Below are 25,826 nucleotides of genomic sequence, written 5' to 3' on the forward strand. Positions count from 1 at the left end.
TCTGTAATGTGTTCCCTGATATCTCTCTGCAGAGTCCCTGGCATGCTGTCTCTGGTGCTGGGGCCTCAGTTCTCCTCAGAGCCTCTGCCATTCGTCTGTCTATCTGCCCATGACATTTATAACTCTTCTAATAAACTCCACCATCCCAGCAATCTGTTACCATGTCCCTCTTGAACTCACATCCCAGTCCTTTCATGCACTGGCTGGGTGGAGGAAGCAGGACCTGGGATGTGCATGCCTTTGAAGGTTCCGGTAGTTAGAGCTTCTTTCTTCTCTCTCTGCTTCCTGCCACTAAGCATGTTGGGCGCTGAGTGAACTGTGGGTGAAGCCCTCTAAAACCGTGAGCCCGGATGAACACCTCCTGCCTTAGGTTGTCCTTGCCAGCGAAGCCAACTAATAAACTCCCTTCTGGGATTTTGTCATCAGAACTTTATTCGGGAATGAATGAAGGAGCTTTCATAGCAATTTCACCGTCACTTGTTTATTTCTTTATATTCTTATTGGAGAACTGCAAGAAAATGAGAGAGAGAGAGAGAGAGAGAGAGAGAGAGAGAGAGAGAGAGAGAGAGAGAGACTACAGTTCCAACATCCTCTTCAAAGGCTACCCTCAATAACTAAATTCCTCCCACTAGGTACCACCTCCTAAAAGTTCCTTCATTACCCCTTAGTGCTATAGGCTGATGACGCAGCGGCTAGCATCCATACGCCTTTTAGGGGTAGTAAAACCTGAATCCAGGGTGGCAAGATGGCTCAGAAGGTAAAGGTGCTTGCTGCCAATCCTTGGGATCCTCCTCACAGTGAAAGAAGAAAATTGGCTACTGCAAATCGTCCTCTGATCTACATGTGTGTATACCCCCCCACCTCCCGCCCCACATACACACCCACATACACACACACACCCCCACACACCAAGTAAATGTCATCATAATAAAAAAGATCCAAACCCTAATAACATTTCCCTGACTGTGAGTAGACAGCCCCTACGCGGATTATTTTTGGTACAAAATGTCATACCATCTGAAAGAGTTTGAGGACCAGACTAGCGACACCAGCTATTAATAAAATACAGGCTCCTGTTAAGGAATTCGAGGAGAGACTTGCAAAAGGTGCCCTGCTGTGGAAAGAGTGTAAGAGCCAGAGGTAGCAGACATCTGAGGGAAAACAGTATTTGTGAGACACAGAGCACCTTTCACACATGAGTGCAGAGCAGCTGTGAGTGCATAAACAATACCTGGCACACACACTAGCCAGCCACAACCCCAGCACAGGTGGGGGAGGGGCTCCCAAGACCCTACCCCCATCTGGGGAGCTATTGGCAGTTGATGGCTGCTTGTCAGGTTGAGAGTCAGTTTTCTTCGGGGTTGCTTCCGAGTGAAAGGCTACTCATGCTCCAGAAGATGTTCCCACACCCATGTACACACAGGCATCACTGGGTGTACTTGATGGGATTAAAAACAAACGAACAGAAAAATGGCACATGAAGTTGGGAGCAGAAAGTGGTGGAGGGGCATGGGAAAGGAGCAGGAGGGGAAGAAATGGGGTGGATTTGATCAGAACAGATTATATGAAATTTTCTAACAATATAAAGGTAAATTTACACTGGAAAAAAAGGTGTCATGTTGGAATTGTTTCCTTTCTTTCAAAATCAGGATTTCTGTGTCCCTCCTGCCTCAGCAGGTAAGAGAGGGCATTTGTTCTCCAGGTCTGTTTGCAAGGTGCACACCCAGCTGCATCTCCTGATGGTATACAAAGATGCAAGATCCATGAGTTAGACTTGCAGAAATATGTCAGGTAAACTGGGAACGTAGGAACCATGATAGGACCGGTGTGTGTGATGGTTCAGTGGGGAAAGGCACCTGACCCCATGTCTGACGACCTGAGTTCAACACCCAGGACCCACACAGCGGGAGCGAAGAACAGACTCCTGCCAGCTGTCCTCTGTGGCATGTGTGCACACACAGACACAGATAAAAATGTAAACAACAAAAAACAAAACCCCAAACCCAAAACACAACAACAACAAAACCCACAGGTATTCAGAAAATTCTGCTTCCGAGATGATGATCATGTCCCAAACATGCTGCTTGCTAGCCTGTTGACAACCTCGCAAGGCAGGTGTGACTAACCCTGCTTTCTGAGGATGAAGCAAGCTGTGGGGGGAGTGAGCTTGCTCAATAGCTGGTGTCTGGGGAGTGGCAGAGGGAAAGGGGCTGAGTTGAAGTTTTGTGTTTTCTGTTCTCTGTGGATTAGCATCAGTATCCCTTCTTCTTGGGAGGGAATAAATAGTGGTGGTGGATTCTAATTAGTGGGTGCATACTGTGCTTGGGGCGGTTTACATCTATTATCTCTCACCCCCAACCCTGCTTACCAGTCTTTGTCATTCAGTTTTATTAATGAGGTAAATTAGGGGAGGCTCAGTCTGGTACTGTAAGATTTACTCAGCTTGTCAAAGCAAAAAAGCAATTAAAAACAAAATTTCTCTCTGTTCTTGACTATTTTCCACCATGATGGACTGTAGCTGGTAACTGTAAGCCAAAATAAACTCCTTAAATTTTTTTACCTAGCTCACTCATAAAACAACATTCGCAGGATTTTCAATTCCATGTACTTGATTCTGAATTAAAAAACAAACAAAACAGAAAGATAAGGTAGTGGGCTGCTGGGGGAGGGGAGCTTGGTGGGAGAGGATGCAAAGAGAACAGAATCTTCTGGTCAAGAGATTTGTTGTAGCTGAACCAGATCTGGCTAAGAGACCACCCCTAAGAAGTCTGGTTCACGTTAAGCCACACTAAAGACTCAATGAGATAATTAATTTCTTATGTTAGAGGCCTCATCCAGGGGCTCATCAAACAATCCCCGCTCACTTATTGTAACAATAATTTATTATTGTTAGAGACCTCAGAATGTCAGAATATGCTGACTGAGTTTGAATTTTTTTTTTTTTTAAAAGTATAATAAAGGCAGAGGAATAGTAAGATTTTTTTTCCCCTATCACTTTTAAGTTAATCTGCTAAGGGACAATATTCTGTAAACCTCTTGCATCTTGTGACCGGCCCGACCCCACCCCACCCGACATTTCTAACACTATCATAGCTTTCACACTGATTACCCAACCACATCAGACCGTGACGTAGAGCTCTCGCCAACTAGATGAGACACAGTCGCCATCTGTGTTAAGAATCAAAGGTAAAGGCCATCTTGGCCATGCGTGCCTGGTTTGGGTTCTAGCACAACATTTTTGCAAAAAAGAAATTATCTTGCTGGGTTACATTTGCTCTGATCTTGTGTTTCTCTGTGTGATACTGATTTTCCAACAAGGGTAAGTTGGAGAGTGTGACCAGAATGTCTTATGCACGTGTATAAAATTGTCAAAAGAATAAATTAAAAATAAATGAATTAATAAAAAAAAAAGCCTGCTCCCTGTGGTGAGATTGCATTCCCAGTTAACCAATTCACCAACCAATCCATCAGTCAATGAAATCACACGCGGATACTGGGAAGTCTTTGAGATTGAGAGACCCTTTCTCAGGGAGCTAGCATCTCAGAAAATTGACAGCCACCGAAGCAATGCTGAGATAGTAGCTTTTGGATTCGTGTCTCACAAATTCTAGGGATAAAAGTCACTGCATACAGGAGATGAGTTTATTCCAGATTCATAGGTGAGAGTGTGCGGGGAGGGGGGCAAGTTTGTGGATCCCTGTGTAGTGGGAAGAGTCTCAGGAAATAGGGCATTATTGAATTACTAGTCTGGGAGCTTTTTAAGGGACTTATGGTAGAAACTGGGGTGAGGTATGGGGCAGATGATGAGCTAGTTAGCCCAGATGGCCCAAATACCAGGTGTCTAGGTGTCTCCTCTTAGTGTTAATCACATATAGCCTCCAGGCAGAGTGACCGAGGAGACCAAACAGGCATCAGAAGGACATGCTTGCAACCGCTGCTTTGGGGTCTCTGCTCACTCAGACCAGCTTCTATCTCATGGTCTCATCATAATCAATTGATCCCCTTTGTTCCTGTCTTTTGATCCAAGGTAAGGAATGAATTAGATGTGACTTGGGAGCAATAAAAGCCCACTACCCAGAAAAAAGGATGCAATTTCTATTTGGACAATTGGACTTTCAAACTTTAAAAACTATTTTGTAGTGTGCATTAGTGTAATGACACAAATAGTTGTGAAAATGCCCAGACAGTGCCTTCCTTACCAATATTACACACTGAACTCTAGAGAGTTCTCAGGGGGAATAAAGTTTTGTGGGTTTTTTTCTTCATTTTTTTGGCCTGGAATTTACTTCAGATGTGTTGAGTTAGAATGTCTGGGCTCAGGAAATGTTAATCCTGAGATTCACAAGAGAAATCAGTTCCACAATTTTGAGTCAAATTTGAAGCAGGTGTTAATTAAATACTGGCCAGGAAGATGGACTCTGGCCAGATATATCCCTGAGTTCCATGGAATGGCCACAAGTCATGTTTGCAGAAGCTTAAAAGGCAAAAATCCATAATTCATTGCATTTCCCATCAGGTCCAATCAAGGGCAAGCATACATCCTGACGTATTTCCTGCCTATATACCTCCCACCACATGTGATCAAGCACATCTGGTGCAGATGGGTCAAACAAACTTATTTCGGGGAGTGAAAACATACGGCTTGTTATTTCCCAAGAACTACAGCTCCCGGCATTCTGGGAGGCTATCTTGTCCTTGGGCCAGTAGGGCTTACTGGTTAACTTTGGCTTTTACAGAACGTGACTGGTGTTATTTACCAGGCCCAAGAGCAACCTCAGTGCTGAACTCTTTGCCTAGCATGGTCAGAGAATATTATGATGTCTAGCATATTATGGAAGACACTGAAACAAAGATTCCTTTTTGAGACCACAAGGTTTAACTCCAGAGAGAGTGTGGAGAGTCTGAAGAGAAAATTTCAGGCCACCTGGAAGAGCTAGGAGGCCCACTTCAAGGAATCTGGGAAAGGAGAGCAGGGCGAGTATCTTCACTGTGGGGAAGGGAGCAATCTAGAGGGTTGTGGGGGAGGTGTAGAGGAGTGGCACCTTAAGGTGTCTTTGTGGGACAGGTCAAGGGTGTGCCTTAGACCTTTGATGACTGCTGTCTCTAAGTTCCTTGGCACCTGTCATTCTATTCCAATCTGGGGTTCGCTGTACAAATTCAGACTAGCTGTTTACATCTCCCTGTAGCAGCAGGAGCCCAAGAATCAATTCAGAGGTTAAAGGATGGGTGTGTGGGAGGTATGGGAATTTGGGGTTGAGGTGCTGCCATGGGAGATAGATAGAGTTATGTCTCTGGGATTTGGCATTTCTTCAGGCCGGGGATCCCAGGGAGCCTGCTGCAGACTCCAAGACATTAATCCCTAGCTCAACTCTAACAAATACTTACATGGCTAAATATTTGTTGGGAATTGTGGGAGGCTGAGATTCCATGTTCTTTCCCTTCCGGCATTATGAACAAAGGGAAGGGACCATGGAGTCCAGCACTTCAATCTCTGTGATGCTGAAGGCAGACAGGCATTCAGATGGGTAAGAAAGGAGACCAAAGACAAACAAGACAGCCCAATTCCAGCTGCTGATTGGCCTAGACTGCCCAAGGCTGGTCTGGACATGTCTCAGCTTGCATGAACCTACAGGTCTATCGAGCCCCTCTTTGTTTATGATGACTAATCTGCTTTGTACCACCAAAAATTACTTAAAAGATCCAAGCCCCGGGGTCTTGGAGTTTGGTTTTTGATTTCCCTCTCCACTTTGGTTTCTGATTTCCCGCTCCTTTTCCTCTCTACTTTGTTGCCTGTGAACTTCTACTCAAGGTTTGGCTGAGTGTCGAGATCTTGCTTTTCCTGCCTGCAACCCTACGTGATCTCATCATGAAGGTGTCGATGCCCTGATAGCTGGCAGGCAAGAGATGTTCCACAGGGAGCTGCCTCCCCGATTTGGAAAGCCAAACTCTTTCCTAATGTCTAGAGTATGGTTCTGTACCACCCTGATGCTGGCCTCAGGTCCTTCCTTCTCCAGCTCTGAAGTCCTGACTCATAGCAGTTCACAGTGGTTTGGATGTGACAACTCTGTTCCTGACTTGGGTGTGAATCCTGGAAAATGGATCCTAATGTCCCTTTTAGGAGGAAGCCGCACACTGGAGGAACTCCAGACACAGCTGGGCCTATCTATGCCACTCACCAGCTTGTGTCCTTGAGTAGGGATGACAATCTTTTGAAGACCTGAAAATCATTGATTTTTTTTCATTGTGTGTGTGTGTGTGTGTGTGTGTGTGTGTGTGTGTGTGTGTGTGTATGTGTGTGTGTATGTGTGTGTGTGTGTGTGTGTGTGTGTGCGCGCATGTCTATAGTGTCCTTAGAGACCAGAAGAGGGCACTGGATACTTTGGTGCTGGAGTTAACAGGCAATTGTGAGCAGCCTAACATGGATGATGATGCTGGGAACTGAACTCGGGTCCTCTGGAAGAACAGCAAGCGCTGTTAACAGCTGAGCCATCTCTCCAGCCCCATCTTTTGATGAATCTGTATCTTCTCTGAAGTCAGAGACGGTGTTATGATCTGAATCTGAAATGTCCCCCACAGGCTCATGTTGGAATGCTCAGGTGCCTTTAGGAGATGGAGGTTGGCTTTCAGAAATAGGTCACTGGGGATAGACTTTCTGTTTTAAATAGAATAGAGCTTAAAAATAAATTTAAATACAATCCTTTATTTGTTCTTTGACAATTTCATACATGTAAACAATGTGAAAATTCTCAGATGGGGACTCAAGGGGACACTGAGATGGATTGCTGGGTGCCTGGAGTTTATTAATGCTACAGAAAGACAGACATTTAAACAGACAGACAACATCATGGCAGGGGCGCTGAGGCAAGTTCAGGACCCGGCACCAAAGACAAACAGTGTGCTGGGATTCTGAAGAGAAGAACCAGGACCCATGTGGCAGAAGTGGGGTCCATTCTCGGACCTTTCTGAAGATGGGGTGATTTCGCAGCACAAGCCTGCAGTCAGGTTCTGATTCCCCTCAGGAGTCAGGGACTGGGGTGGGGAGAAGGATGTGTGGCTACCTTTGCTGTAAACTGGCTCTTCTGGGTGAGAGGTCCTGGTACCTGGATCGAGTTAGCTGGAGACCCTGTCTCAACAGGGCCCCTGTTGGTATCTATGGGAAGGGAAAGGCTACAGCAGGCTTTACAGCTTGAGAAGATTACATTTTTTTTTTAAAAGAGAGCACAGTGGTGTCCTTTTTTTTAAAATTAGGATTTATGTATTTATTATGTATACAGTGTTCTGCCTACATGTACACCTTCATGCCAGAAGAGGGCACATAGATGGCTATGAACCACCATGTGGTTGCTGGGAACTGAACTCGGGACCTCTGGAAGAGCAGTCAGTGTTCTTAACCTCTGAGCCATCTCTCCAGCCCCTAAGATTACATTCTTATACCATGTACGCAAGTGCTACAACTCTGAGGGGAAAGGTATCCTGGCAGTCAGAAGCCAAAGAATACCACAAAGTCACACCACACAACAAACCTCACATCAGAGATTTATTGAGAGGAACATGGTGGGGGGTGGTCACCTCTGCACCAGAGTGAAGCAACAAAGGACTTAGTGGGAGGTAGGCTACATAGGGATTTGGGGGTGGAGTTTTCCAGGGTGGTGGGGATTAGTGGGATTTCAAATCCTAAACTTGAAGTGAGCTCAGGGATTAGTGGGATTTCAAGCTCTGGAACTGAGCTCAAGATATTTGATATGTGACCCCTGTGAAAGAGTTGTTTGATCCTCCCAGAGAGGTCCTGACCCACAGGTTGAGAACCACTGTCTTAGAGAACCATGAATGAGTGGTTCTCAGGCTGGGCCCCATTTTTCTGGAAACGATCAGACAGTGAAGCCTTCCCGCAGTGAGCCATCAGGTCTCTGTTGAGATGACTCCCCTCTGCTTTTGTAGTTCAAAGGCCCACAGGCAGCACGTAAGTGTTGGTCACAGATGTGTGCCAATAAACCCATAAAGCCAGCCGTAGAAGAGGTTAGGTGGGCCGCAGTGTAGAACTCTAGTGTGATGCCTGTTCTCGGTTGTGATTTGATGGGGTTGAAAGATGTCTAGGGCTGATGAAGCCCACCCCTGGGTATGTCCATGGAGGCATTTCTAGCGAGGACTCATATGCCCAAGAGTGACTGGTAGTGCACACCTGTATTTCCAGCTGTTGGATGTTGGAGAGGATGATGAGTGAGGAAGATCGGAGACCTATAGATCTGAGAAGCCGGAGGTTGAGACCTGTTTGGGCGGCACAGTGAGGCTCCAGCTCAGCAAAACACACAAAACAAAAAGCAAAAAGAAAAGAAAATACTGTAAGTCAAACATGCACCAGGGGCTGGGGGGATGACTCAGAAAGCAGAGACACCTGCTGCCAAGGCCAATGTCCTGAGTTAGGTCCCTAGAACCCAGAGGTAGAAGGAGAGAGCTGACTCCTGAAAGGGTCCTTTGATCACCATACACGTGCAGCAGTGGTATGTGTGTCAGACTCCCCAATAAATAAATAAAACGTAAGAAACAAACAAACAGGCATGGAACCCACCTGGGCACTGCTTAGCAATATGGCACTCTGTAGAGAGCGGTCCACGTAAACAGAGGTGGAGTTTTCTGTCCTGACTGCTCAGTCCCAAATAAACACACCAAAGCTTATATTAATTACAAAATGTTCAGCCAGTAGCTAAGGCTTATTGGTAGCTAGCTCTTACATCTAAATGAACCCATTTCTATTAATCCATGTATTGCCATTGGCCTGCGGCTTTACCGGTCCTCTGGCATCTTGCTTCTGGGGTGGCTGACTCGCATCTCCCTTCCTATTCCTCTCCTTAGTTTGGTTTTTCCGCCTAACCTCATCCTGCCTGGCTATTTGTCAAACAGTTCTATTATTAACCAGTGAGAGGATACATGTTCACAGCATACAGAAGGATCACCCCACAGCAGGTCCATCTTCCCCACACCCGGGAAGGAATTAGCGGACTTGTAGCTGCCGCGGGCTGCATCCTAGTACACACGGCAAGCCGAGGAAAAATCAAAGTTCAAAACTGAATCTCTTGTGCACATTTTGTTCTTTTAAAGTAGATTTTTATCTCTATTTTAAATCCTGTGTGTGTGTGTGTGTGCATAAGAACGCAGCATCTGTGGAGGCCAGAGGAAGGTACTGGACCCCTTGACACTGGAGTTACAGGCAGTTGTGACCCACTCGCCGGGAGTGCCGGCTGGGAACTGAATCCTGATCCTGCAAGAGCAGTGCGTGTTCTTGTCCACGAAGTCACCTCTTCAGCCTCTGTTGTTTGTGTTTGGAACGTGGTTTCATGTGGCTAGGCTGGCCTCAAGCTCACTCTGTAGCTGAGGATGACTTTGAACTCTTTGTCCTGTCTCCTCCACCTCTCTAGAGCTGGGCTGACAGTGTGTATCACCATGCTGAGCTCGAGGTACAGTTTTTACTGAATTTGTGTCACTTTGACACTGTGGTGAATTCAAAGAGTGGTAAATTGAAACACTGTAAGTCTTTAAGTATCGGTGTGTATGTATTTTGAACTGATATGTGGGGTTTTTTTTCTTTTTTCTTTTTGGTTTTTCAAGACAGGGTTTCTCTGTGTAGCTTTGCGCCTTTCCTGGAACTCACTCTGTAGACCAGGCTGGCCTCGAACTCACAGAGATGCACCTGGCTCTGTGTGCACCACCACTGCCCGACTTGAACTGATACGTTTTTGTTTGTTTTTTGGTTTTCCAGGGTTTCTCTGTGTAGCCCTGGCTGTCCTGGAACTCACTCTGTAGAATAGGCTGGCCTCGAACTCATAGAGATCCACCTGCCTCCGCCTCCTGAGTGCTGGGATTAAAGTCGTGCACCACCACACCCTGAATGGATGTGTTATGTGTGAGGGTATGCATGTGTGTATGCTGAGTGCCAGTGCAGGTGTGTGCATGCCATGGTGTGTATACGGAACCCAGAGGACAAACTTCAGATGTCAGTCGTCCTCTTTCTGCCCCGAGTGAGACAGGGTCTCTTCATTACTTCATAAGCTGTGAGCCACGCTAGCTGTTTCGGCTGCTTCTGGAGATTCTCCTGTCTCCACCTCCGGTCTTGCTGTTCAAGCACTGGGACTACAGAAGCTTGTGCTGCTGGGTCCAGCTTTTACGTGGGTTTGGGGGTCTGAACTCAGGTCTCGAGGCTTGCGCAGTGAGTGCTTCTCACTGATTCATCTCTGCAGCCCTAGGTATTTTTATACAAGCATATGAATGTGTACGTATGCATGTGTGTATGTATGCATACAGTGTGGGCATACATGTGTGTCCATGTGAATATGTATGTGAAACTGCAAATACGCGCATCTCTGAGAGAAATAACATCCCAGGTGTAGACATAGCACTTGTGGAGCAAGAGGTGGACAAGGAATGGCTATTCCAGGACCTAAAGCCAGACCAAGATAAAGTGATTAGCCCTGGACCTGCGACATTCCAGCCTCTCCCCATGACTGCCGTTTTAATCGGTCCATCAGTGTCTGCAGACACAGCTTCTTTCCAGGGTTTCTCTGCACACTCAGTTGGTCTGAGCCTCTTGCAGACAGCTCAGCTTGTCTGTTTCTTGGTAGGCCTCCGAGAAGACCTAGAAGCTTTGGGGGGCGGGAGGGGCCACAGTGAATCTAGTCAGTTTCACAGATACTTCCTGAGCTTAAGTAGCATCCATGCAGGACAGACTGTTTTATCCTAGAGAAAATGGCCACACAGTTTGTGTGTGTGTGTGTGTGTGTGTGTGTGTGTGTGTGTATCCTGGGGATCAAATGCAGGTCATCAGTCTTGGCAGTGAATGTCTTTACCCACTGAGCCCTTTCCCTGGCCCCAAACAGAGGTTTGTTCAACATCCCAAACAGCTGGGTCAGATGTTCAGAGAGCACATCACTTCCCTCCATTTAACTTTATAGCCACTTGGCTGGCGTGCGCTCCTCATAACTGTTCCCTCAATGGCTGCTTCACATCCCCAGCACACTCTCCTTCTCCCTCTCTGTCTCTTACCCTGTCTCTCTTCCTCCCTCTCCCTCTTTCTCTATCCCCCACCCCTGCCCACTGTGTAGCCCTGGCCAGCTTGGGAAGTCACTATATAGACCAAACCTCACTGACCCAGGCCCGGGATTTAAGTCAAGCCCTTTGCACGAGCACATACAGTGACCTTTCTCTTCTTTTGTGGTTTTCCCAGATGGATCAAAAGAAGCGAACGGGGTGACAGCAGCCAGAGAGAGCACTTGCCCAGCATGAAGTCTGCGCGGTTCATTCCCCCTCCACTTATGAAGGGACACGAGCCCACTTGAGCACGTGACTCTGGCAACCTTGCCCTTCCCCCATTCCCTCTGCCTTGCTAAAAACCATTAGATCACATCCCTAAAGGCAGCCACCAAGGTCCGTTCCCCTATTTGCCCACTTCCTCCTCCTGAGGCTGACTACCAAGGCCCAGCTATCAAAGTATTGAAGTCCAGCAATCAAAAGTCCCCTTTGGTTTACCTAATTAACAGGCCCAATCAAAATATGATGCCACCTCATCCTAGCCATTTGAACACAGACCTCCCCTTTTTCTCCTCTTAAAAATCACACCTGCAAAGGTCATTTGCTGCCATTTTTCTGCCTGAGTCAGAAAGCAGCTACTTTAACTTTGCTTCCCCACTTAATGAAGGAACTCTCTGTGAAAACAGGTGTTTGGGTGTGGTTTGTGCCTAATCTGGGGTGCGAGGGGGAGCCCCTGCTGTGTGGAGGTGGGGGTCTCTTTCAAACCAAACAGAAAAACAAAGGCCGAGAAAGCGTTGTACAACCTTTGACACAGCTGAGCACTCACTCCAAAGGCTGCAGCGTTTGTAGTGTTTTACTACCAGGTGTTTTACTGTTCGCTAATAAAACCCGGCCAAGCATTTATTAGGGTTTAGCAGGTCTCTGCAGGGCTAGAGGAGTTGGCCACCGCAGACTCTGTGTGCGAGCTTGGAACAGGTCCTCACAGAGACTGGAGAGTGAATAATTCTGCTCCTGCAGCTGTGTGAGGAGGTGTACCAAGGAGGGAGCTCCGTGGTTCGCCCAGCAGAGCACTTTCCGAGGATAGAGGCTTCCTCTGAGCTTATTCTGAAGTGTGCTTCTTCAGGATGTCTAGCTGCAGACTCTTGCTTTCTTTTCAAAGCTATAAATGACAGCCTACCCAGCCAGCCTCCCCTTTCAGAGCGTTGTCAACCCTGTAGGTGTTAGAATTCGGTACCGGCACCTCCCCTCTTTTTAGTCACAGATTCTGGCAGGCTTTTTCTTTCTTTTTTTTAATTAAAGATAGTTAGTCTGGCAAGGACTAACTGAATCCTCCCCTCCCCTTTCCTTTGCCGGGATTAGCCAGTCATGTCGGTTTGTTAAATCCGGCTCTTATCAACGGGACAAAATGCAGTCGCCACATACAACAAGGATAACAGACTGAAGCCATGTTGGCCCCAGTGTGGTTGTTAAGCTCATTTTTGGTTCTGGTGTACACTTTTTTTTTAAAGCATTGCCTTGTTGAGATGCTTTGTGTGTCCCTTTGTGTGACATCAAAACTCTTTATTCTTTATTTCCTAATGCTGTGGAGAGTCTACTAGATGAGTTTAACTTCCCTAGATGCTTGGATTTCTCAAGGGAGCTTTCCAGACTTGACATCAAAGGGCTGCTGTTGGCCACAGGTAGTGATACCCCTCCTCCACTCCTTCCCACAGACTGCCTTCCAGGGCATTAGAGCTGGCAGCAGGCTCCTGCTGGGAAGTCTTTCCCCCTCCTTATAAGTATATAAGAAGGACTTTAATTCCTGTCTAATAGGCCTGGTTCTCCTTGAAGCCCTCACCACATTGTTTATGGCACTGATGTCTGAACTCCTCAGAGCAGTACTATGCTGCTGTCTGTCTGCCCATGGCATTAAAAACTCTTCTAATACCCTTCTTCTTAACGCAGCCGTCTGTCTCAGGGCTCAGTGTTCCCCCTGAGCCCTGCATCTGAGTCCTTTCAACAGGGTGCTACACTATTTCGTTCTTGCGTCATTGTCAAATAATATATTCCATATAATGGAATATTAACAATGTCTATTAAAAAATAGAAATAATGTGGGGATTTATTTTGGGGTGCCTTTGAGAATGATGGACCTCTGTTAGGGAGCTAGCACCCTGGAAAACTCATTGGCCACCAAGGTCACCCCAAACCAGTAGCTCTGGGGTTCTTGTCTTGTGAATTCAAAAAATGACATTTATGGGTCACATAAGGTGAAGTTTATTATAGATTTGTAGGAGGGAGATAGAGAGCAAGCAAGAGCACACTGAGCTCCTGTACAGCAGCAGCGGTCCCAGAAACACGGTGTGCTGCTCTGGGGTCTTTTTAAAGGACTTAATGGCAGACACTATGGGGAGGTATGGGGAGAGGGAAGAGTTGGACAGTCCAGGTGACCCATGCAGGTGTCCATGTGCATGCTCTCAGTTTCAGTCACAGTCACGCAGAGCCTCTAGGCAAAGGCTCATTTAAGGGCCGACACAGAACCAGGAGGCCGAGCAAGGACTCTCAGAGTTGCTGCTTTGGGGTCTTTACCCTACCTGACCAGCTCCTCTTTCCTGTTCTCGTCAGAAGAATGTGGTCAAAGTAGTCCAGCCGTCTAGAAAGTAACCTGCTGAGATCATGGATTCCATTTATTTATTTTGACACATGCTCTCACTCTGTGGCCCAGGCAGGCCTCAAACTAGCCATCTTCCCGCCTCCATCAACTCTTCACAGGGTTTTTACCCCTTCAGCTACGGACTCAGGTGTCGCCTTTTGGGGCTGGGGTTGTGTGTCGGTGGTACAGAGCTTGCCTAACAGGTGCCGCATCCTGGTTTCTCTCCCCGGTACCACAAAAACAGAACAAAATGAGGCAGAGAGATGGTTGGTCTCTGTGTGTCCTCAGTGGTTGTCCTCTGGCTTCTGCACTTCCACACTGTGGCATATGCACCCTTCTCCAGACACACAAAACAATGAGTAAAAATGTAATGAAAAGGACTTTGCAAAAGAGGAGAAAATGAAACAAGACTAAATAAAGCAAAACTCAGGTCCCTTTCCTGACTGTCTACCTAGGCACAGGGTCTTCTTGAGGGCTGGTGAAATGTTCTGGAATTATCTGGAGATGGTGGTTGTACACGATTGTGGATGCCACCGAATTGTGCACTTGAGTTAAAACAATAAACTAAATGTGTCTTTCACCACAGTAAGCAAAGCCTCGTGCTCCCATCATTCTCCAGCTCCCATGGTGCTTAACTATTCTCTGATGAGCTGAACGCTATCTCAATCTCACTGTGCTGTTGGGAATTTAGTAACTATCTGTCTGCCAGAATGTATGTTCCATAAGACATAAGATCTGAAGCTTAAATATTTATTATTTATTTATAATTTTGTGTGTGTGTGTGTGTGTGTGTGTGTGTGTGTGTGTGTGTGTGTGTGTGTGTGAGCTCTGTGCATGGCAGTCAGAGGACCTCTGTGGGAGTAGGCTCTCTCCTTCCACCATGTCGCTCTGGGGTCTGGCTCAGGTTGTCAGGGTTGGTGGCAAATGCTGAGACGTCTCATTGGCCTAGAGCTGGCACTTTTAAAAAAAATGATTCATTTATATCTATTTTATGTCTCTGAGTATTTTGCCTGCACCTGAGTGCCTGGAGAGGCCAGAAGAGGGCATCGAATCCGCTGGAACTGGAATCATTCGTGTAGGAGAGGGCACTGGAAGAAGAAACTGGGTATACCGCAAAAGCAACAGCTGCCGTAAGTTCTGCGCCTTGTCTCCAGCCCCTAGATCTGGCACTTTCGAAATCACATGATTTCCAGGACCTCAGACACTCTGGCATTTGATAGAGGTGAATTAACTATTTTAGAGCAAGAATGAGTGAGTGAGCGCATCGGGAATAAAAATGCTTTCCCTCTTTGAACTAGCATTCTACTCCTGGGGAAATATTTGTACACATGCATAAAGAGATATGGAGCAGGGCAGGAGCCATGGCTCAGAGATAAAGGCCCTGCCTGGAACCCCCAAGTGCGAGGCTGGAGGTGTGCTTCAGTGGGAGATCCGCTGCTGCCTTAGCCTTTTGAAGACCTGGGCTTGCAGGCATGTGCCACGGTGCCTGGCAGTATGTGGCTCCATGTACCTGGAATCCCCCATTCGTTCAAGCTTCGTTCGTGTTATAACCTGTACCAGTTTTTTCACTCTTTGTATTACCAGACGAGATTCTGTGTTTTTGGACAACAACATAGAATCCTTTGAAAGAAAAATACCTAGAATTGGAAGGCAGCGGTTAAGAGTATTTACTGCTCTTGTTGAGGACCTGAGTTCAGTTCCCAGCACCCACATACAGTGGCTCACAACCACCTGTAACTCCAGCTTCAGGGAATCTGACATCCTCTTCTGGGTACACTAGCACACACGTGCACATACCCGTACACAGACACACCGGCATAAGCATAATTAAAAAATTGTTTTAAGAAGTAAATAAAGACAAATACCCTGGAGTAACAGCACATGGAATGAAGATTTAATATAAAACACAAAACAGTGGGGACAGTGATAGAGAAATCCAACTTGGAAACAGGCAGAGATTGAGCTGCTGGGGCACGCCTTCTGGGTGGGTGTATAAACACTCTTTAATTCTGTGGTTTGCGAGGAGGGATCGTTTACTGAGCGTTCCCATGAGTTCTGAGTTCACCCTGCTCTACTGAATCATTAGTGGGAAAGAGCTGGGTGGAAAAGAGTGGCCAGGGAGGATCGCAGTCAGTCGCATCATCTTTCTCCATTCAAGAATCTCCCCAAAGGAGCAGCTGCCCTAACAAGTTAAATCCACACTCCCACACATGTGTGAGTACATCACCCTCACACACCAGGCTCACACACCAAATCAGGTGATGCCCATACATAGACACAGAGACCACTTGGCAATTAAGACCTTTATACAGCAGTTTGTTGAAAAGAGACAAAAAGAGCAGCTAGGTTAGTTTGTATATGTATTTTCTACTTTCGTTAACGTAGTACTCATACATGTTATTGGGGATAAATTTCCCCCCTCTTGAGTGACAGTTTATCTTGATACAAAAGCACTGGAACCCTGTGCACCAGGACCAAACATCTGAATTTTTCCCGAGAGTTGAGCCTAGTTACAAAGCCAGGACTCGATAAGCAGAAGTTCCTGGCAACTGACATCCATTTACATAGATTAGATTCTCTGGGCTTACTTACCCTGCTTTGTAATTAAGGATGATTAAACCCTGTGGCATTAGAACTAAACAAATGAAACAGAACACAATAACCTATTCTATATTTCATGACTGATCTACAAGAGAGGGGTTTGAAGGCTCCAAGAAAGGACAAAGATCGTATTCAGGGTGTGGTTCAGTAGTAGGATACTTGCTCAGCATGTGTGAGGTCTGGGATTCCATCTCCAGAGCTGGGGAAAGGAAGGAAAGAAGTGTGTATTAAGCTCCTGCACAGCTAAAGAAGCAGTCTGGTGGAGAAGAAGCCCATGGAAGAGAATCTTTTCCAGATAAACATCTGACAGAGGATTCATATCCAGAATACACACACACACACACACACACACACACACACACACACACACACACACACACATATATATAAACTTGGAAAACAAAGAATCAAAAAAACAAATGACCTATTAAAAAATGGGCAGAGAGTTCCTAGAAGAAGAAGATGAGAAGGAGGAGGGGGAGGAGGAGGAGGAAGAGGAAATTGCTAAGCAATATCTCAAAAAATGTTCATTGTTCCTTGTGGAATAATCTTTTTTGTACACTGTGAAGATATGTCACCCTGATTGGTTTAATAAATAGCTGAACAGCCAATAGCTAGGCAGGATTTCCAGTCACAGAGGATGCTGGGAAGAAGGACAGAGTCTCAGGGAGACTTGGCAGAAGCATGACATGTAGGAGATGAGGTAACAAGCCATGAGCCACATGGCAGCACATAAATTAATAGAAATGGTTAATTTAAGTTATAAGAGCTAGTTAGAAATAAGCCTAAGCTACCAGCCAAGCTTTCATAATTAGTAATCAGTTTTCATGTGGTTATTTGGGAGCTGGCTGGCAGGACAGAGAAAGACAACAGTCCCTAGCAGTTAGGGAAATGCAAATCAAAACATTTGCATTGAAATTTCATTTTACTCCAGTCAGAAGCGTAAAGATCAACAAAATTATGGACAACAAATGCTAGAGGAGATGTCAGGGGAAGAGAACACTATTAGTGGGATTTGGAACTTGTCCAGGTACTTTGGAAATCAGTGTGGCAGATTCTCAAAAAGTTAAAAATGAATCTGCCATATGACCTAGCTATACCACTCCTTGGCTCCAATGACTGGACATCCTACTTCACAGACACTTGTATTCAGCCTGCTCAAAAAAATAGAAACAACTTAAATGTCCTTCAACCGAAAATAGATAATGAGAAGGCGGTACATACATGTACACCATGGAATACTATTCAGCCATAAAGAAAAATGAAGTCATGAACTTTGCAGGTAAATAGATGGAACTAAAAGAGACCATATTGAGTGAGATAACCCAGGTCTATAAAGACAGACTTTGCATGTACTTCCTCATCTGAGTTTCCTAGCTCCAAATCTTCAGATGTGACTATATAACCCAAAGTAACTACTAAAACCAGGAATGTAAACGAACAAACAAAAACAACAAATGGAGGGAGTGGTGGAGAGGGGAATGGTAGAGGACAAATGATCTGGAGGGAGAAATGGAAAAATGGGGGCGCTCTAACTAGGGATGGGGAGGGAGATAAATATAGGAGGAGAGAGGGGAATAACAGTAAGGATGTCTGAAAAGTCAAAGGAAATCATACTATCTCCCCCAAATAGCTATAATATACATAAGTCAGTGAATAAAATACACATTATAGTCTATTAAATTTTTCCTGGGGCTGGAGAGATGACTCAGAGGTTAAGAGCACTGGCTGCTCTTCCAGAGGTCCCGAGTTCAATTCCCAGCAACCACATGGTGTCTCACAGCCATCTGTAATGAGATCTGGTACCCTCTTCTGGTTTGACAATATTCCCTCTAAGAGCTACAGATCATCCAACAAAAACTCCACCATCAGGCATGAGAAGTCCTTTTTTGAATTGTTGGTCACAGTTGTTCAAGAGACTCCCAAAACACTACAGGCTGTTGCTACTGTCCTTGCTTTTTCCCTCTAGAGGTGGCAGGTAAGTCCCTCCTCCTGAGGACATTATGAATTTTGGACACAGGGTCCAGGGGCTTTTGAGCTGGAACTGACCTGAAAGTCTCCTCCCTGAGAACTAGCTTTTCGTGGTACCAGAAGGCACCACCAAGCTTCCAAAGGAGGGAAGCAACCAACAGCCCTACCCAGCTATGAACTATGAATCACAATGGCGACCAGCATAGCGCAATAACCCCACGGTGGCAGCAGTGACAATATGTATTCGGTAACCAACAGCTCTCTAATTGCACTCAAGATCCTCTCATCAAGAGGGAAATCAGGCCTGGAACTGAAAACGTAGCCAACTGCCCAGGGCTAGGAAAGCCATGAACCCTGTACATCACTTTACTGAAGCAGCATAATCTCCAACTGTGTCCTAAATATCTGTCCTTATGCCCACAGATAAGTTCAGTCTTCACCCTTCATCAAGGAAACTTCTCTCAGTAATAGTAAAGACCGTTTCAGAAAACCAGAACCAATCCAAACGTGGAGTTGTAGAGCCTCGTTCCAGCTGATACATTCATAACATAACACCTGCATGTAAGACTCAGGGCTATCTTTGATTTAAAAAAATCCAAACTCTTTCTCACACCCTAGAACTGTTGTCGTAGGCAGTTGTGAGTCTCCTAGTGTGGGTGCTGGGAACCAAACTCGGGTCCTCTGCAAGAGCAGCAAGCTCATGTAACTACGGAGCATCTCTCCAGCCCCCACCTAGAACCTTTAAATAATTAAACAGTTGATAACCTCTGCCCTTAGCTTTTTTTTTTTGTTTTGTTTTGTTTTTCGAGATAGGGTTTCTCTGTGTCGTTTTGGTGCCTGTTCCGGATCTCGCTCTGTAGCCCAGGCTGGCCTCGAACTCACAGAGATCCACCTGGCTCTGCCTCCCAAGTGTTGGGATTAAAGGTGTGTGCCACCGCCATCCGGCTGCCCTTAGCTTTTGATAAGCTCAAACCCATTGCCTGTCTCTGTGAACTTGCCTTCCTGGACACTTTTTATCTGTGGAACTGTGCTCTGTGTCTGGCTTAGTTCTAGTAAGATGTTTTTAAGGATCATTCAGGTTGGAGAACTCACGGTGTCTGAAAAAAGAGACCAGCACAGGAATCTACTGGACAGTAGAGGACTAGGAAGACAAGAAGACAATGTTGGCCTGGTGAGAGGGCGCAGCGGCTAAAGGCGCTTGTCTCTAAGCCTTATGACCTGTGATCATTCTCTCAGACCCATATGGTGAAAGGAGAGCACTGACCCCCACAGGTTGTCATCTGACCCCCACACACAGGATATGGCATGTATGTCCACGTCCACCCACCCAATAAATAAATGGAAAGAAATGGAAAAAAAGAAAAAGAAAAAGAAAGGCAATGCTAAGATTTCTGGCTTGTTTTTTTTCTAACTTTTTTTTTTTCTATTTGATACAGGGTTTCTCTGTGTAGCTCTAGCTGTCCTGGAACTCTCTCTGTAGACCACACTGGCCTTAAGATCCCCCTCCCTCTGCCTCCCGAGTGCTGGGATTAAAGGCATGTGTCACCACTCAGGGCTCTAATTTTAAGATTAAATACTTTTTTTTTTTTCAGGTTTTCGAGACAGGGTTTCTCTGTGTAGCCTTTCTGTGTTGCCTTTTTTGAAACTCACTCTGTAGTCCAGGCTGGCCTCGAACTCACAGAGATTTTCCTGGCTGTGCCTCCCGAGCGCTGGGATTAAAGGCGTGCACCAGCACTACCCAGCAAGATTAAATACTTTCTGTTGTTGTTCTTTTTGATTTTGGAGACTCTCTATATGGCCATGGCTGGCCTGGAACTTGCTATGTAGACCAGGCTGGCCTTGAACTCATAGAGATGGGCATACCTTAGCCTCCTGAGTGCTAGAATTGAGGATTATGTGCCACCGCACCCAGCCTCTAAACATTTTTGTATGCGTGTGTATGTTTTGCCTGCATGTTCATAGTGCGCTACTGTGCATGTCTGACCCACAGAGGTCAGAAGTTCTCTTGGAACTGGATTTAAGGATTGTTATAAATTGCCATGTGGTGCTGGGAATCCGACCCACGTCCTCTCAAGCACAGCATGTGCTCTTAACTGCCAAGCCATCTCTCCAGGCCCTGGATTTTTTCTCCGTCAGTCTGTCTGTCTATCTGTCCTTTCCTCCCTCTTTCTCATTCATTTGGCTGTGCTCCAAATGTAATCTAGTGCCTTGTGTATGTGAGGTAAGCGCTCTGCCACTGAATCCCATACTGTTTACAACACTGGTTTTAGCAGATTGCTCCTGTGGGAATCAGCGGACCTTGACTTCCCAGGAAGTAAAAGGAAGAGTCAGTGTGAGATTCTAGAAGTTTCAAAGGTGGAAAGGAGACGGCTGTGTGCATCTGTACTCATCTCTCAGTGGGAATGGACAGCCAGCTGGTGCTGCTATGTCAGAACCAGGAGTCACTGGCCTGAGAGACGCCTTAGCAGGTAAAGGTGCCTGCTGTCCAAGGTGACAACTTGAGTTCAGTCCCCAGGGTCCACCTGGTTAGAGAGAGCCAGTTCCTGCGAGTAGTCCTCTGACCTTCACATGTGTGTGCACCATGGCAGGCACACCCCTTCACACTCACGGAACAAATAGCTAAAATGTAAAGGCAAGAAACAGACATGATTTGATATTGATGGCAGTCAAACCAGGAAAAGATTCATCTCTCTCTCCTTTCCCCGTTCCTTCTCCTTTCTCCCATTCCTTCCTCCTGCCCTCTCCTCCTCTCTAGTGCCTCTCACTGTAGGAAACTAACAGGAAACCAACTGGGAATATGGGTCTTGGCTTAAGGTCATGGGTGTGGACTCCGAGAACCTCATCAATAAGGGATTAGTTTAATGAACTGGCTGGGATGAGGGTGACCTCATTTCTTATAATTGATCACTATAAGGACAACTTCATAAACAGCTGAAATACTTTCCTCCCGAATGGCCTATCTAATTAGAATGAAGGCGGATTAGTTGTTGTGTGCAATTCTCAAATTTTCTCTATCAATTTTCCTGGGTTTCCTGTTGAATTTAGGGCTGAACTTGGATTCCTTGGAAATGGCTTGTGCTTCCTTGGTAGTGACTAAACTCTGAACATTATTGAGTGGAAATTTGTCATAGATAAAGTGGCTTTTCCTTTGTCTCATAGATTCTGTTAGTTTCTTACATGGATTCTAGGTCGCTGACTATGATACTTATCATAATGTGCACTTTTAACCCGGTTCCTCTGCTTCAACCTTGTCTGGTGATATACCAGTCAGCATGGGCCAGGATATGCTGCATAACAAAGGAACTTCCAAAGCTCACTGGCTTATGACATTTGGTCAGGGAGCCATTAAGTAGAGGATCATATAATGCACAACTTCATTTTCTTTATGTTTTGACTTTTATGGTTTATTGGATATGTCATAAAATTAGCATATAATTTTAAAGTTTAATGCACTTAGACCTCATGCTGAATTGGGGCTTGATCTTGGGGCCTTTGGAAGTGGTTTGTTTGTGAATATAATTTGAATACCATAAATGCAAATTACTCATAGATAAAGAAAATAGATTGGAGTGTGTATGTATATGTGTGTATGTCCATATGTTCATTTGTGTTCCTGTGTATGCAGGTGCATGTGTGTGGGGGTCAACCTCAGATATTGTTCCTCAGGAGAGAGCCACTTTTTTTTTCTTTTGAGATGTGGCATCTCACTGGGACCTGGGCTTCTCCAATTATGCTAGGCTGGCTGGCCAGAGAACGGAGGGAGTTGCCTGTCTCTGCCTCCTCAACCCTGGAACTACAGATTCATACCACTGGGGCTAGTGAGATGGCTCAGCGGTCAAGACGACTGGCTGGTCTTCCAGAGGACCAGGGTTCAATTCCCAGCACCCACATGGCAGCTCACAACTGTCTGTAACTCCAGTTCCAGGGGACCTGACACCCTCACACAGACATATATGCAATTAAAACACCAATGCACATTAAACAAAACAAAACAAAAAAACCCAACCTACCAACCAAACAAACAGAAACACAAATTCATACTGCCATGCTTAACTTTTTATAAGGATTATAATATAATTACATAATTTCTTCCTTCTCTTTCCTCCCTCCACCCTTTCCCATGGGCAACCCCACCTGCTTCACATTCATGGCCTCCTTTTCTTTAATTGTTGTTACAGATACATATGTGTGTATATAAATATGTATTCCTAAGTATATAAATACAGCTTGCTAGTCTGTATAATGTTACTTGTGTGTATGTTTTCAGGGCTGACCATTTGGTACTGGATATCCAGTTAGTGTGGTTATCCCTAAGACTGTTTCTCTTGCTCTCAGCCTACCTTAGTTGCCTGTAGCTCTTTGTGTAGGGTTCAGGACTCCCCAGTTATGACATTAGCATGTCAATTGGTGTCATACCGACTCAGGTCCTGTTTAGGCAGCCATGTTGGTGAGACTTCTTGGTTGCAGCTTCTGACATTTCCAGTCTCCCAGCAAACTGCTTCTGCCTTTTACCATTTTTTCTACCCCCTCCCCACACTGATACTTGGGCAGGGGTTGTGTTGTAGATGTATCGATTGGGGCTGGGCCGCACAGTTTTGCATTTGGGTTAGTTGTAGTTTTCTGTAATGGTCTCCATCTCTTGCAAAGAGAAATTCCCTTGATGAGAGGTGAGAATTACACTTCTCTGTGGGGAGAAGGATACATTTAGAATGTAGTTGGGGATTATGCTGGTTTAGGGAAGGGCCATGCCGGACGTTTTGCATGGGTGCTAGGGATCAAACTCAGCTCCTCCTTACAGATTCTGCGAATTTCTTCTGTGACTGAAATGTGTGAAGGAAAACTAGCTACAGAAAACTAAACTTTGGTCTTATATGAATAAATAACATTTGTGCTGTAACAAGAAATTTTCAAAGGGGTAACTCAGTGCTAGAGTTCTTGCTTAGTGATCCAGGGTCTATCCCAGCACGACATATACACTCATACGAGACCCATAAACAGACACATATACGCACAACACACACTTACATACAACACACACATACATATAACACACACGTGCACAAAATACATCATACACATATGAGATCCATAAACACAGACATACATACACAATACAACACATACACACATTAGACCCATAAATACAGACATGCATTCACAGACTCCCACACATGCACACACACACACACACACACACACACACACACACACACATGCACACACACACACACACACACACACACACACACACACACACACAAACATCACGAGGTTAAGCTTTCAAATCCTTCCTTTTGTCCCCTTTGGTGCTGGGTATGGATGTTGGGCAAGTGCACTAGCCCAGGCCTCACCCCATTCCTTTACTTAATAAGTGAGGGCAGCCTGCAGCTGGGTCAGGTGAAGTGAACCATGAACTGTGGATCTCGGTGCTCTGCAGTCACAGTCCTAGAGCTGACTCATTCTGACAGGACAGAAAGGTTCCACTACACCTATCTGAAATGATAAATGGTTACGGTGCTGGTTACCGGCGGAAAAGTCACAGTCACGACAGAACCCAGTATCAGCATTCAGAGCCCGTGGCCTAGCCTAGGTCTGCTGGAGGTCTTAGTTTGATACTTCCATGCCCCTTGGTGCCTGGGTGCCGTCAGCTGACCATTGTCTTTCTAGGTGGCACTTTGAACAAGACTCAATCGATGGCCTGGCAGGGCACGCACTAGCCCGAGTGGCCTTTTTTCCCCCACTTAAAATAGGGACTCGGTGGCTTTGGGGAGCCAGTCAGACAGCATGTGCCAGCACTTGGCAATTCTGTTCTTGGGCTTTTTTTTTTTTTTTTTTTTTTTTTTTTTTATCTCTCTTCTGGTACACCTTAAATGCCACAGCCGAAACTTCCGCCTGTGGGGTCAGGATCCTTGCTCTCTAGATGCTTAAGTTTTAGCCCTTATGTCGAGGAGGTCTGGGAGACAAGAGATGGATTTTATTCTGTGTCTTGAAAAATTTTTTTTTTTTTTTAACCTAGTCTGCTGGTTTGAGGACAGCTTTAGGAAGACCCACCAGGAGGCAGGGTGTGAACTGATCTCTGGCTAAAGAGCCATCCTGATTACTGTGATCCCCATGTGGGTCCTGATCGTAAACTTATTTGCATGCATCCTAGCCTGCTACAGACCCGTCTGTGCTTCTCAGGGCAGTGTGAGAGTGAGTGGGAGGAGTTAAGGTGAGTTAAGGTGAGAGCCAGGGTTGGGCAGAAGCGGCCCGCCCAATACTGGAGAGTGGAGAGCAGAGTGCAGAGCAGAGAACAGATAAGATATGGTTCTTTGGAGTCAGAGATTCCTTAGATCTAGGAATTCTAGTGGTCAGGAAAGAGAGAGCGAGTCAGAAAGGGAGAGGGACTTTAGAGCTTGGGTAAAAGTGTGGGGATAAGGTTACTGTTTTCATTTGCCCGTTCCCTCGCAGAAGTTAGATAATTCCCATGAAATATTGGGGTTGAAAGCAGCTAAATTTACTGGTATCTGGGGATATTTGAGGCATTTGTTAGAGGAGAAATGGAACCACAAGAAGGAAGCCCCTATGTCCCATGGCTGCAGCGCTGAGAGAGAAAAATTAAAAATTAAAATAAAGAAACGGCATCAGACTCCAGTACCAGGCGTCCCCAAGGCTGGAGAAGGATCTATGAATCAGCACAGGTTACTCCCCACTTCGTCAAGAAAGGAGTAAAGGCTGGGAGCACATGCAGCACAAGGACCCCCTGGAGGTCCAACAGCACTGACCTCTTTGTCAAGAGAGAGAATGAGTTGGTGTCTGTGTAGCCTGAGGACCCCCGGGGGTCCAGCACAAGGAATATAGTTCAGGCTACAGTCGTGGGAAATGGCAGGGGACTCACCAATCTTGGCGGCACGTGTGGTGTGTAAGGAGTGGTTTGGCAGCTGGGCAAATGAAAAAAGTGGAGCGGGCAGTCACAGGTCCAATGAAGCTCGGTATGGGTTCCTGACGTTTGGCCCTGGATGCAGAGTGGGCCGAATGTCCTATCCGAGTCTACGGCACCAATGAAATGATAAACGGTGCTGGTTACCGGCAGAAAGGTCACGGTCACGCCAAAACCCAGTATCAGTAGTCAGAGCTTTATTAGGAGGAACAGGGGTGGGGGTGGGGGGGTGGGGGGGTGGGGGGGTGGGGGGTGGGGTGGGGTGGGTGGCGGGGAGGAGAGCCAGGCCTGGAGAGGAAAGCACATGCGGAGAGAGGGAAAGATGGTGGGGGAAGAGACAGAGCAGAACAGAGAGATGGTGCGGTCTGCGACCGACCGGCTTTTTAAGGGCTCCTGAACTGTGCATGTGCAGTCATGCAGCTGGAGTAAGGGCAGAATTCTAACGCTATCCGCTGCTTTCTCTGTTTCTCCTCTATAACCAGTATTTAGTTATCTACCTCTATAATAATGATTGTTTTACAGTTTCACAAACAAGGGCGGGAAAGGGAGTTACGCAGTTAAGAGCACTTACCACTCTCCTAGAGGACCCAGTTCAGCCCCCAGCACCCACGTTGTATAACTACACCAGCCAGCTACCTGGCTACCTGCCTGGCTTGTTTCCCAACTTTCTTCTTTATTTTCTTT

This window comes from Peromyscus californicus, unplaced genomic scaffold (genome assembly GCF_007827085.1).
Source record: "Peromyscus californicus insignis strain IS unplaced genomic scaffold, ASM782708v3 Scaffold_1__1_contigs__length_55948999, whole genome shotgun sequence".
In the NCBI taxonomy this organism is placed as follows: Eukaryota; Metazoa; Chordata; class Mammalia; order Rodentia; family Cricetidae; genus Peromyscus; species Peromyscus californicus.